Source organism: Oncorhynchus keta, unplaced genomic scaffold (genome assembly GCF_023373465.1).
Source record: "Oncorhynchus keta strain PuntledgeMale-10-30-2019 unplaced genomic scaffold, Oket_V2 Un_contig_3968_pilon_pilon, whole genome shotgun sequence".
NCBI lineage: Eukaryota > Metazoa > Chordata > Actinopteri > Salmoniformes > Salmonidae > Oncorhynchus > Oncorhynchus keta.
In genome coordinates, this window is record NW_026287529.1 from 174,712 (window position 1) to 187,500 (window position 12,789).

At 50.2% G+C, this 12,789-nt stretch overlaps 1 pseudogene; it reads left to right on the top strand.

Moving 5' to 3' along the window:
• LOC118377299 (neuron navigator 3-like) overlaps positions 1-12,789 on the top strand; it is a 270,177-nt pseudogene that overhangs the window by 158,970 nt on the left and 98,418 nt on the right.

Consider the following 12,789-nt stretch of genomic DNA (forward strand, 5'->3'; position numbering starts at 1 on the left):
GTGACAGTTATACTCCAAGATGAATTTCCAGCCTTTTAACTTTACTCGTCTTATCAAATGCATCTGATCCCAATTGTATCCCTGTCTTGTGCATTACTTTTGACCAGAGGCCTGTTTTTGACCGAGGCCCACAGTTCTCTGCTCTAAGGTAGTGCACTATATAGGAAATAGGAGCTATTAGGGACGCAGGCTGCGTCTTGACTGATCTCTCATCGTGATCCATCTAGAACAGGTTTCATGGGGAGACAGAGAATAGAGGCCCTCCTCCATCCCTCCATACTTCCACTCCTTCATCCGCATCCCGCATTCTGTCATTGTGCCCACGGACTGCATGCGGTGCCCTACAGTCACACACAGACACACGAGGGCTGGCTCGTCCAGTCACACTCCATCTTGATGTGCGTACAACCAATTGAATCTCTGCATCCCACGGCGCCCCAAATAACCCCTATTATTAGAGTGTCTGGAGAGAGGTGGAAGCCTTGATTCCAGACGGATGCCGCCCATCAAAGATCATTTCCCACCTTTCAATCTGTCGACTGGATGGGGGCCGCTGGGTAGGGGCTTTGTGATGTCAGAGCCTGTGATGGCGGGCGTGCTAACAGCAGTTCTGGCCTTCGTGGGGGGTCCTATTAACGAGGCATAATGGGCTTCCGAGTAACTTTTCCCTCTCTTCTCTTTCTCTATAATTTCCAAAAGGGGTTCAACCTTGGCACACAATGCACTCTGCTGCTCGCTGACTCACCATTGAGAATTCGTCTTAATCCGTCCAATGCACCTTGCCGTCTTGCCCATTAACAGGCATCCCTGATTCTCATTCATAGGCAGATGCAGGTGACGGCTGTTGTTCTCCAACCTGTTCTCCATCTAAATTAAATGGGAGACAAGCAACACACAACATACACTGTAATGTCATGCCATTGAAAAGGGATTCTCTTCATATCTCTTTCCTACTTTGTATTCATGTCAGGTCTTAATCATGAGCGGCTCAGCTACTTAACCAGGATGCAATCAACCAAAATGAAAAGCACGTGGTCTTCTGTGGCTCAGCAGCCAACAGGTTGACATGCTCAGTTCTACGTGATCACTCACACTCCTGCCTACCTCTCCCTTCGCTTGTCCAATCCTGGCTATAGTATCCCATGTCTCCCTCCCTCCCCTTTCCTCTGTTTCTCTCACTCCTTCCGGAGGGAGGTGTGCCCCGTCGACCTGCCTGACAGAGGAGGAACTGTCAGCGGCCTCGCACTTAAGGCCTCCCGCTGCGCCGCAATTTACCATCATTTCAGGGCCACTAGGTTTCTTCCCTCCTGTGCCACAGCAGAGCAGCCGGGCCATAGGCTGAGAAGAGCAGAGGCAGCAGCAGTTAGCTGCAGTTTGTGTTTCGTTGATTACAGTCCCCCTGCCTCCTCCTTTGACAGCAGGCGGGGGAGGTGATTGTAAGGCACTGTGACGTTGACATTGTATGTGTCCTCTCTCTGACCTGATTCCACCTGAGATTCTCACTTATGATTGGCTGTGCTGTGCTTTGTTTTGTTCTCAGTACATTTCTCAGGTATTTTTAGACTGATTTGAGATCCTTGTTGTACATCTTTATAACAAACATTCCTAAACGGAGTAGTCAGAATATATACCCTCCCCCAGTAAACATTTCATTTACCCATTCCGACATTTTTCGCAGGCTGTAAAATTGCTGCCATATTTCTGAATGTCTCTCTGTGAAATTCTATGTAGCTAGAAGTAGTTTGTAGGGCGGATGTTAGAAGCCGAGGTTTCACAGTGCTCAACTGATTGGCTGATGCAGCATTCTGTGGCTGCCAGTTTATCTGTGGCGGGCAGGTGGCTGGGGAAAGGCTTTATTGTGGGTGTGCCGGTGAGGGAGAGTTATCTAGCAGCCGTCAGGACGTCTGGCTGTGTTTCTCACATCTCTGCCCAAGGCAAGGGAACAAACACAGGCTGCCTATCAAATTGCACCCTATTCCCTTTTAGTGCACTACTTTCGACCAGGGGCTATAGGGAGACAGGGAATGCAAGCCAGTATGTGGATTTTGGCTGCACATAGGCAGGTTCATGCATGCACACACACACAGATAGAGAGACAAACTTCCCTTCACCCACAAAACCTCACTTCATCCAAGAGATCCTCCTGAGATATTCTTCTTCATCTGTTGAAAATACGAAAAGCACGAATAGAAGTATTTCAGTCCGGGTCCTGTTTTTTACCACATGAAAACAAACGCTCTATGCAATGTGTCTCCTGAATAACCATGGCTTCGTTTGTTTCTCCCAGGACGTACTCCGAGAACGACTGTACCACGGTGGCCCCAACAGACCACTGCCTCAGTCCCACCAAGGGAGACCTGGTCTACAGCAAGACTGCCAAGCAGTGCCTGGAAGAAATCTCAGGTAGGCAACACTCGCTGACACGTGTGTGTGTGTGTGTGTGTGTGTGTGTGTGTGTGTGTGTGTGTGTGTGTGTGTGTGTGTGTGTGTGTGTGTGTGTGTGTGTGTGTGTGTGTGTGTGTGTGTGTGTGTGTGTGTGTGTGTGTGATCCCCGCCTCACACGGCGAAGGGAAAAGGTCAGGAACGACTGGCGGACACTGGAGGCATCTGTGGCCCTTGTTTACGCAGTTGCCATCGGTTATGCCCCGGAGCCCGGCGTCTTGTTCTAGCTGTGGGGACGTGGCGGCTCATCCGGATAGACAGTGGCCTGAGGCTGCAGGAGACAGAGATAGAATCTGATTATCAGGGTGGTGGGCTTGCAGGAGACAGAGATAGAATCTGTATTATCAGGGTGGTGGGCTGGGCTGCAGGAGACAGAGATAGAATCTGTATTATCAGGGTGGTGGGCTGGGCTGCAGGAGACAGAGATAGAATCTGTATTATCAGGGTGGTGGGCTGGGCTGCAGGAGACAGAGATAGAATCTGTATTATCAGGGTGGTGGGCTGGGCTGCAGGAGACAGAGATAGAATCTGTATTATCAGGGTGGTGGGCTGGGCTGCAGGAGACAGAGATAGAATCTGTATTATCAGGGTGGTGGGCTGGGCTGCAGGAGACAGAGATAGAATCTGTATTATCAGGGTGGTGGGCTGGGCTGCAGGAGACAGAGATAGAATCTGTATTATCAGGGTGGTGGACTGGGCTGCAGGAGACAGAGATAGAATCTGTATTATCAGGGTGGTGGGCTGGGCTGCAGGAGACAGAGATAGAATCTGTATTATCAGGGTGGTGGACTGGGCTGCAGGAGACAGAGATAGAATCTGTATTATCAGGGTGGTGGGCTGCAGGAGACAGAGATAGAATCTGTATTATCAGGGTGGTGGGCTGCAGGGGACAGAGATAGAATCTGTATTATCAGGGTGGTGGGCTGCAGGGAGACAGAGATAGAATCTGTATTATCAGGGTGGTGGGCTGGGCTGCAGGAGACAGAGATAGAATCTGTATTATCAGGGTGGTGGGCTGGGCTGCAGGAGACAGAGATAGAATCTGTATTATCAGGGTGGTGGGCTGGGCTGCAGGAGACAGAGATAGAATCTGTATTATCAGGGTGGTGGGCTGGGCTGCAGGAGACAGAGATAGAATCTGTATTATCAGGGGTGGTGGGCTGGGCTGCAGGAGACAGAGATAGAATCTGTATTATCAGGGTGGTGGGCTGGGCTGCAGGAGACAGAGATAGAATCTGTATTATCAGGGTGGTGGGCTGGGCTGCAGGAGACAGAGATAGAATCTGTATTATCAGGGTGGTGGGCTGGGCTGCAGGAGACAGAGATAGAATCTGTATTATCAGGGTGGTGGACTGGGCTGCAGGAGACAGAGATAGAATCTGTATTATCAGGGTGGTGGGCTGGGCTGCAGGAGACAGAGATAGAATCTGTATTATCAGGGTGGTGGGCTGGGCTGCAGGAGACAGAGATAGAATCTGTATTATCAGGGTGGTGGGCTGGGCTGCAGGAGACAGAGATAGAATCTGTATTATCAGGGTGGTGGGCTGGGCTGCAGGAGACAGAGATAGAATCTGTATTATCAGGGTGGTGGGCTGGGCTGCAGGAGACAGAGATAGAATCTGTATTATCAGGGTGGTGGGCTGCAGGAGACAGAGATAGAATCTGTATTATCAGGGTGGTGGGCTGGGCTGCAGGAGACAGAGATAGAATCTGTATTATCAGGGTGGTGGGTGGGCTGCAGGAGACAGAGATAGAATCTGTATTATCAGGGTGGTGGGCTGGGCTGCAGGAGACAGAGATAGAATCTGTATTATCAGGGTGGTGGGCTGGGCTGCAGGAGACAGAGATAGAATCTGTATTATCAGGGTGGTGGGCCTGGGCTGCAGGAGACAGAGATAGAATCTGTATTATCAGGGTGGTGGGCTGGGCTGCAGGAGACAGAGATAGAATCTGTATTATCAGGGTGGTGGGCTGGGCTGCAGGAGACAGAGATAGAATCTGTATTATCAGGGTGGTGGGCCGGGCTGCAGGAGACAGAGATAGAATCTGTATTATCAGGGTGGTGGGCTGCAGCTCACGTTGACATTTACACAGAGACCGATAGAGTTTCAATGCGATGGAAATGTAATGTGGATGATGTCCTTTGGAAATGATGACCTGTTATTACGTAGCTTTGGTGTTGCAGGTCAGGTATCTGTCAAGTCATAGTACATCTATTGCTATGTATTCCTGCCTAGTCCGTCTGCATGTTAACTAAACACACTGCATTAGGCCTTGCTCTACTATCAACTGGTTTGTCATTTGGGAAAACAAAAGATTGTTCTGTCACAAAACAAATGACTCCCCAAATCGTCGTCTACAAAGGGAACGGTCCCTACATATTTTTACCTTTATTTAACTAGGCAAGTCAGTTAAGAACAAATTCTTATTTTCAATGACGGCCTAGGAACTGCCTGTTCAGGGGCAGAACGACAGATTTGTGCCCTAGTCAGCTCGGGGATTTGAACTTGCAACCTTCGGTTACTAGTCCAACACTCTAACTAACCACTAGGCTACCCTGCCGCCCCATAGTGCTACTTTAGTCCTCTAAATGTATGCCTTTACAAAGCCACAGCCGAAGTACAATGTCTGGAATGTTGTGTTTTTTACATCGCCAAACCTGTAATATACACACTGTGGTCACGGCACAATGAGCTCCGCGGTCAGCGAGACTCCATTGAACGTTCTGCTTTGATTGGTTCATTTATGAGAATGTTTGCAGTTGTGTTCTACTCAGAAAGTCTGATTTAGCTGCTTTTTCTTTTCTTTTTTATGAACGTATGTAGATGATAATCTGAGGCACCATGGTGGTTCACTTCTGTATCAGGACAATTGTGTTGCTTCCAGACACTGATCTTGGGTCAGTTTTGTTTTTCCCTCACTATTCATAAGGTTAGGATTCGGGGAGGGAACGCAGATCCTAGATCTGTACCTAGGGGAAACTGTTTTTTTTCTTTGTTTTGTCTCCTGAACTGCTCGTTGCCTGGAATGTGAGTCTGCGGTAGCCTCTATAGTGAAGGAAGTCTTTCAAAAAGCCACTTATGGGTCATCATCTTCGGGATACATTTCCTGCAGCACTGAGTTTACATGTCATTTACATTTTGGTGGTTTAACGGACAGAGCAACTTACAGTCATTTGACAGAAGATCAGTGTAGCGTCAATGTAGAGGTCGGCCTACAGTACCAGTCAAAAGTCTGGAAACACCTTCTCATTCCAGGGTTTTTCTTTATTTCGAAAAAATAGTGAAGACATCAAAACTATGAAATAACATGGAATAATGTCGTAACCCCAAAAAGTGTTAAACAAATCTAAATATATTATATATTTGAGATTCTTCAAAGTAGCCACCTTTTTGCCTTGATGACAGCTTTGCACACTCTTGGCACACATTTTAAAATGTCAGACTTGATTTGCCCTAACTAAAAATGTATCAACCCCTACAAAAATGTCTGGGGAGAAACTGGTCAAGTTACGATCCTACAACTGTAAATGCCATCTCTGTCCATGGCAGTTAATGTCACCTTGGATATGGTTGCTCAGGGCAACTGCTACCATGAGTTTCTCTGCATCACGAGCTTATAGCATGTGTGGTCACATGGAGGCTGTTGTTTGTCTATGGTGTGTGTGTCTGTACTGTTGAGGTTATTAATACTAGAGGAAGTGTTGAAGCTGTTGACAGACAGTCTGCAGTCTTGGCGAGAGGAGAGCCAGGGGCTTTACTTTACCTCATTAACCCTATAGCGTTTAATTAGCCTGTGCATCAGAGCAGCACTGCTATCAGGGAGCCGTAACCGCAGGTGTGCTGTCCAAACAACTCCCAGTCACTCTGGTTTTTATCAGGGAAAGCAGAGAGGGGAGAGAGGAGAGGGAGAGGAGAAGAGGGGGAGGAGAAGAGGGGAGAGGAGGAGAGGGAAGAGGAGAAGAGGGAGAGGAGAAGAGGGAGAGGAGAAGAGGGGGGAGGAGAGGGGGAGAGAAGAGGGAGAGGAGAAGAGGGAGAGGAGAAGAGGGGAGGAGGGGGAGGAGAAGAGGGGAGGAGAAGAGGGAGAGGAGAAGAGGGAGAGGAGAAGAGGGGGAGGAGAAGAGGGAGAAGGAGGAGAGGGAGAGGAGAAGAGGGTGAAGGAGGAGGAGAAATGGAGGAGAAGAGGGAGAGGAGAAGGAGGGAGAGGAGGAGGGAAGAGAAGAGGAGAAGGGAAGGAGGAGAAGAGGAGAGGAGAAGAGGAGGGGAAGGAGGAGAAGGGGAGGAGAAGAGGAGGGGAGGAGAAGAGGGAGAAGGAGGAGGAGAAGGGGAGGAGAAGAGGGGGAGGAGAAGAGGGAGAGGGAAGGAGGAGAAGGGGAGGAGAAGAGAGGAAGAGGAGAAGAGGGAGAAGAGGAGAAGAGGGGAGGAGAAGAGAAGAGGGGGAGGAGAAGAGGGAGAAAGAGGGGAGGAGAAGAGGGAGAGAGGAGGAGGAGAGGGGGAGGAGAAGAGAAGAGGGGGAGGAGAAGAGGGAGAAGAGGAGGAGGAGAAGAGAAGAGGGAGAAGAGGAGGAGGAGAGGGGGAGGAGAAGAGAAGAGGGGGGAGGAGAAGAGGAGAAGAGGGAGAGGAGAAGAGGAGAAGAGGAGAGGAGAGGAGGAGAAGAGGGAGAGAAGAGGAGAGGGAGAAGAGGAGGAGAAGAGGGGGAGGAGAAGAGGGGGAGGAGAAGGGGAGAGGAGAAGAGGGAGAGGAGAAGAGGAGGGGAGAAGAGGGGGAGGAGAAGAGGGAGAAGGGGAAGGAGGAGAAGAAGAGGGTGAAGGGGAGGAGGAGAAATGGAGGAGAAGAGGGAGAAGGGAAGGAGGAGAAGAGGGAGGGGAGGAGAAGAGGAGAAGGGAAGGAGGAGAAGAGGAGGGGGAGGGAGAAGAGGGAGAAGGGAAGGAGGAGAAGGGAGGAGAAGAGGAGGGGGAGAGGAGAAGAGGGAGAAGGGATGAGGAGAAGGGGAGGAGAATAGGAGGGGAGGAGAAGAGGGAGAAGGGAGGAGGAGAAGGGGAGGAGAAGAGGAGGGGGAGGAGAAGAGGGAGAAGGGAAGGAGGAGAAGGGGAGGAGAAGAGGAGGGGGGAGGAGAAGGGGAGAGGAGGAGGAGGAGAGGGGGAGAGAGAAGAGAAGGAGGGGGAGGAGAAGAGGGAGAAGAGGGAGGAGGAGAGAGAGAGGAGGGAGAAAGAGGAGGAGGAGAGGGGAGGAGAAGAGAAGAGGGAGGAGGAGGAGAGGGGGAGGAGAGGGGGAGGAGAAGAGAAGAGGGGAAAGCAGCAGTGTTGAACATGCATTTTCATCCTTTGACTCTCTTTCGCTCACACACATACTCCCCAAGTACCCTGCGACTTGTGGTGAGCGTTTCCTGAACTGAAGTGGGCAGACGTGGAGACTGAACACACGTGCTTTGATGGTCGGCAGTAGCCACAGCAGAGGCTGCCACTACTGCAGCAGAGGAAAGGGAAACCAGCGAGACGAGAGAAAAGGAGAGACAGGGAGAGAGAGAGAGAGAGGAGGGAGAAACAGATGAGCCAGAGAGTAAGAGAGAGAGCGGCAGAGGGAGAGGAAGGATAGAATTGCAGGCTGAATGCTAAAATGAACAGAGTGGAGAGATTGAGTGCTGGCTCCATTCTCTGGTGTGAGGAGAGAGAGAGGGAGAGAAGCAAAGGCTCTGCTGAGCTGGTAATTAACAGGAGCGCAGAGAGGGAGAGAGGAATGAAATGCTCCCCTCTGCTCTTAATAGAGAAAGATAAAGAGAGGGAGAAGCAGAGAGAGAGAGAAGCAGAGAGAGAGAAGCAGAGAGAAAGTAGAATAGAGCGGAGGAGAGAGAGAGATTGCGTGAGAAAGAGAGAGATGTAAAATCGCATTCATCCACACCCCTCACCGCTTCTTGCTGTTTTGAGGTGGAGGAGAGAGAGAGAGAAGAGGAGGAGGAGGAGGAGGTAAAGCAGTGTCTGTTTTTGTGTTGGGTGTGTCTGTGGCACCAGTTATTAGCTGTGTGACCATGGGAATGCAATGTCTGGAGGATGCCTCTGGACTCTGCTGTGTGTGAGGGGGAGTTTTTTTCATCCAGGCGTCTGCAACATGCTCTCCATCCCTCCATCCCTCACTCCTTCCATCTGGATGAAGCCTGGACCCTCGAGGAGCGCTGGACACGGGGCCACCTAAGTCCCCCCCCACAGATAGAGGCGTCTTCACCTCTCTCGCGCCACCTACTTCTACTCTCCCCTCCTCCGGCTCACCAGCCACCACTGCCAGAATGTGACCGGGAACAGAGCCAAACAGGTGGACCAGCACAGACCCACTGACGAACAGAGAGAGAGTGACGAGAGCAAGGAGGTGAAGATGAAGAGAGGCGCCGAGTTCTCTGTGTACCAGGGTGGAAGCCCCCTCGCCGACCCCCCCAACCCCTCCCAGACAACCTGAACCTCCGCAAGCAGCGCTCCCTGACCAACCTGACCCTGCTGAGCGAGGGCGAGCAGCGGGTGTACTCCTTCGAGCTAGATGACCCGCCCACGCCTTCCAAATCCTCTTCATCCTTGTCATCATCCCCAGCGCGAGGGGACATCCCCAGGAAGGAGGCAGCCAGGGAGGGCATGGGTGTGAGGGGCACCAGGGCGCGCTCCCTGTCCCTCTCCCTGACCAAAGTTCTCTCCCAGTCAGAACACTCCCTCATCCCTGTGCCATGGAGGTGCACGGCGGTCGGGCGGGCATCGCTGGGCGGGCAACAGCAACCGCCTTGGGAGACGCTACGTGGGCAGCTGGGGAAGCCCAGGGAGGAGGGTACGGATGAAGAGGGCAGCAGTGGGCGTTCAGACGATGAGGTGGCGTCAGCGGCGGGCACCAGGGTCGGGGACCAGGGTGGCAGGGAGAGGGGGTACTGGGCGGAGGAGGAGGCGGAGGGGGGCGCCCGAGAGGGCACGGCTCAGCTGGACAAGGAGGTGATCCTCACCATGCTAGGTGACCTGGAGCAGGTGCTGCACACACACCCACATTGTAAGTCTCTCTCACACACACACACACACACACACACACACACACACACACACACACACACACACACACACACACACACACACACACACACACACACACACACACACACAAACACACTTAGTCACACTCTCTCGCCATAATACACACACCCACACACTTACACCGAAACACACACCCACACACACACCCTTAGTCACTCACCCTTAGTCACATACTCTGTAAACCACACACACGCTGTGAGTCACACACACAGCTACAACGTAGGCATCACACACCATAGCCAGGGTCTCCATCTGTACGGTTGTATGTACAGCTGGATGTGGAGCTGCTGTTCTGGTAGTCTGCTGACATCTGTAGTCATAGTTACTGTTGTATGTACAGCTGGATGTGGAGTGGACTGCTGTTCTGGTAGTGCTGTGTGGTAGTGGACTGACTAGTGTCAGGTAAAGGTAGTCATAGTTACTGCTTGTGGTAGTAAAGGAGTCTAGTTACTGTGTGGTAGTGGACTGAAGCGTGGGTAGTAGTGTCAGGTAAAGGTAGTCATAGTTACTGTGTGGTAGTGGACTGAAGCTTGGGTAGTAGTGTCAGGTAAAGGTAGTCATAGTTACTGTGTGGTAGTGGACTGAAGCGTTGGTGTCAGGTAGGTAGTCATAGTTACTGTGTGGTAGTGGAAAGGTAGGTAGTCATAGTTACTGTAAAGGTAGTCATAGTTACTGTGTGGTAGTAGACTGAAGCTTGGGTAGTAGTGTCAGGTAAAGGTAGTCATAGTTACTGTGTGGTAGTGGACTGAAGCTTGGGTAGTAATGTCAGGTAAAGGTAGTCATAGTTACTGTGTGGTAGTGGACTGAAGCTTGGGTAGTATTGTCAGGTAAAGGTAGTCATAGATGCTGTGTGGTAGTGGTTGTGTTATTAGTAGCGCTAACATAAATAATCATTTAGTAATAGTAGAAACACTGGTAATAATAGCAGTAACATAAACACTCATTGTGGTATTATTGTAGTAGTAATAGCAGTACTCACTGTGGTATTATTGTAGTAAATACAGTAACATACTCTGTGGTATTATTGTAGTAGTAATAGCAGTAACATAAATACTCATTGTGGTATTATTGTAGTAGTAATAGCAGTAACATAAATACTCATTGTGTTATCACTGTAGTAGTAATAGCAGTAACATAAATACTCATTGTGATATTATTGTAGTAGTAATAGCAGTAACATAAATACTCATTGTGGTATTATTGTAGTAGTAATATCAGTAACATAAATACTCATTTTGTTATCACTGTAGTAGTAATAGCAGTAACATAAATACTCATTGTGTTATCACTGTAGTAGTAACAGCTCGTATTGCACTGAAAAAGCCCAGCCCCAAATTCTCCCGTTCTTGAAAAGGTACTAGTGCTGCTGCCAGCTGCAGCAAACGCGCTCCCTCCCTGCCTGTGAATACAACAGTGACAGTGATCCATCCTATCCCTGTCCGTGTGATCTATCCAGATAGTTACAGTACCTCCTAAAGCCCATTCCCACACACAGTTTGCAGTAAAAGTGCCCAGCCTGCCCAGCTGCAGTATAGTACAGTATAGCAGCTCAGGGTTTTGCCTCAGGGAACAATGTATTGGATTTGGTTTAACAAGCAGCTCAGTGCTGTACTGCCTGTTAGGACAGAACTCAGCAGCACAGGTTTTAGCTGGGAGAAGTCATAACACTCTGGATACAGTGTTTCCTTCCTCTCAGGCGTGTGGCTGCAGCAAGCTGCAGAGAGTTGACACATGCTATCTAACACAGAGAGGATTGTGGGTGACAATAGAAATGGTTTTGAATGATTTGAGTTGACATTCTCTGCACGAAGGCGTATTCAGAGTTTGGTGCATGCGAGGAAGTCTTGCCGAGCCCCTGGTGTGTTTTGTGAGACACGGTGTTAGCTGGACTCATTAGGATGTGTGGAGCAGGGAGTGGTATCCACTCTCTCCAGGAGAGGTGCGGGCCTCGAGCTAAAGAGAACATGCATTATTGAAGAGAGGGAGAGTGATACCAGGCAGCTGCTGAACCTGTGGCCTGTGGTGGTGTTGGGTGTGTGTGTGTGTGTGTGTGTGTGTGTGTGTGTGTGTGTGCGTGCGTGCGTGCGTGCGTGCGTGCGTGCGTGCGTGCGTGCGTGCGTGCGTGCGTGCGTGCGTGCGTGCGTGCGTGCGTGCGTGCGTGTGCGTGCGTGCGTGCGTGCGTGCGTGCGTGTGTGTGTGTGTGTGTGTGTGTGTGCGTGCGTGTGTGCATGCGTGTGTGCGTGCGTGCGTGCGTGTGTGTTTATATTTGTGTGGGTCAACCTGTGGCTTGCGGTGCTGCCGCTGCATCGTAGCATGATTGTTGTGCTCAACAGGGACTTGAATAGCGATGCATCTGACTGAGGCTGAGATCACCTCCCCGGTACGACGTTGTGATGTGGTGTTTGCACTATATTCCCCGTCATAAACAGTCTAGAATGAGGTTCACAGCTTTTGTTACTCAAACATTCATATCATTTAGATGCAGATCATGTCATTGATCTCTAGATTTCCAGTGAACACGGTGCAGGAGGAATCTAAGACCTAAACCTTTCCTCATAATCTCTTAACACCTATTTCCTTTTTTACAATGTGGTTTTAATAACGGCATCAATAGTATACATTTGTTTTAACGGGTTTATTTGCAGCAAATACCAAATGATTAATGTTGACATATTAATGTTTAAATACTTCACACTTATTTCAACGTCAATATTATTACCTTTCGCTTCCAAAATCTAATCTGACCGCCTGTGAGTATAAAATGAATGGTACATATTACCTGTTGGTTGTGCCTATGGGGAGTGGTGGTGGTGAGTGATGGTAATGGTGGTGAGTGATGGTAGTGAGTGATGGTGGTGGTGGTTGTGAGTGATGGTGGTGGGTGATGGTGGTGGTGGTGGTGAGTGATGGTGGTGGTGAGTGATGGTGGTGGTGTTGAGTGATGGTAGTGAGTGATGGTGATGGTGAGTGATGGAGGTGGGTGGTGGTGAGTGATGGAGGTAGTGGTGGTGAGTGATGGAGGTAGTGATGGTGATTGGTGGTGGTGGTGGTGAGTGATGGTGATTGGTGGTGAGTGAACGTGATTGGTGGTGGTGGTGGTGGTGGTGAGTGATGGTGGGGAGTGGCAGTGAGTGATGGTAGTGAGTGATGGCCGTGAGTGATGGCCGTGAGATGGCCGTGAGTGATGGCCGTGAGTGATGGTAGTGAGTGATGGCCGTGAGTGATAATAGTGAGTGATGGTAGTGAGTGATGGTAGTGAGTGATAATAGTAAATGGTGGTAGTGCGGGTA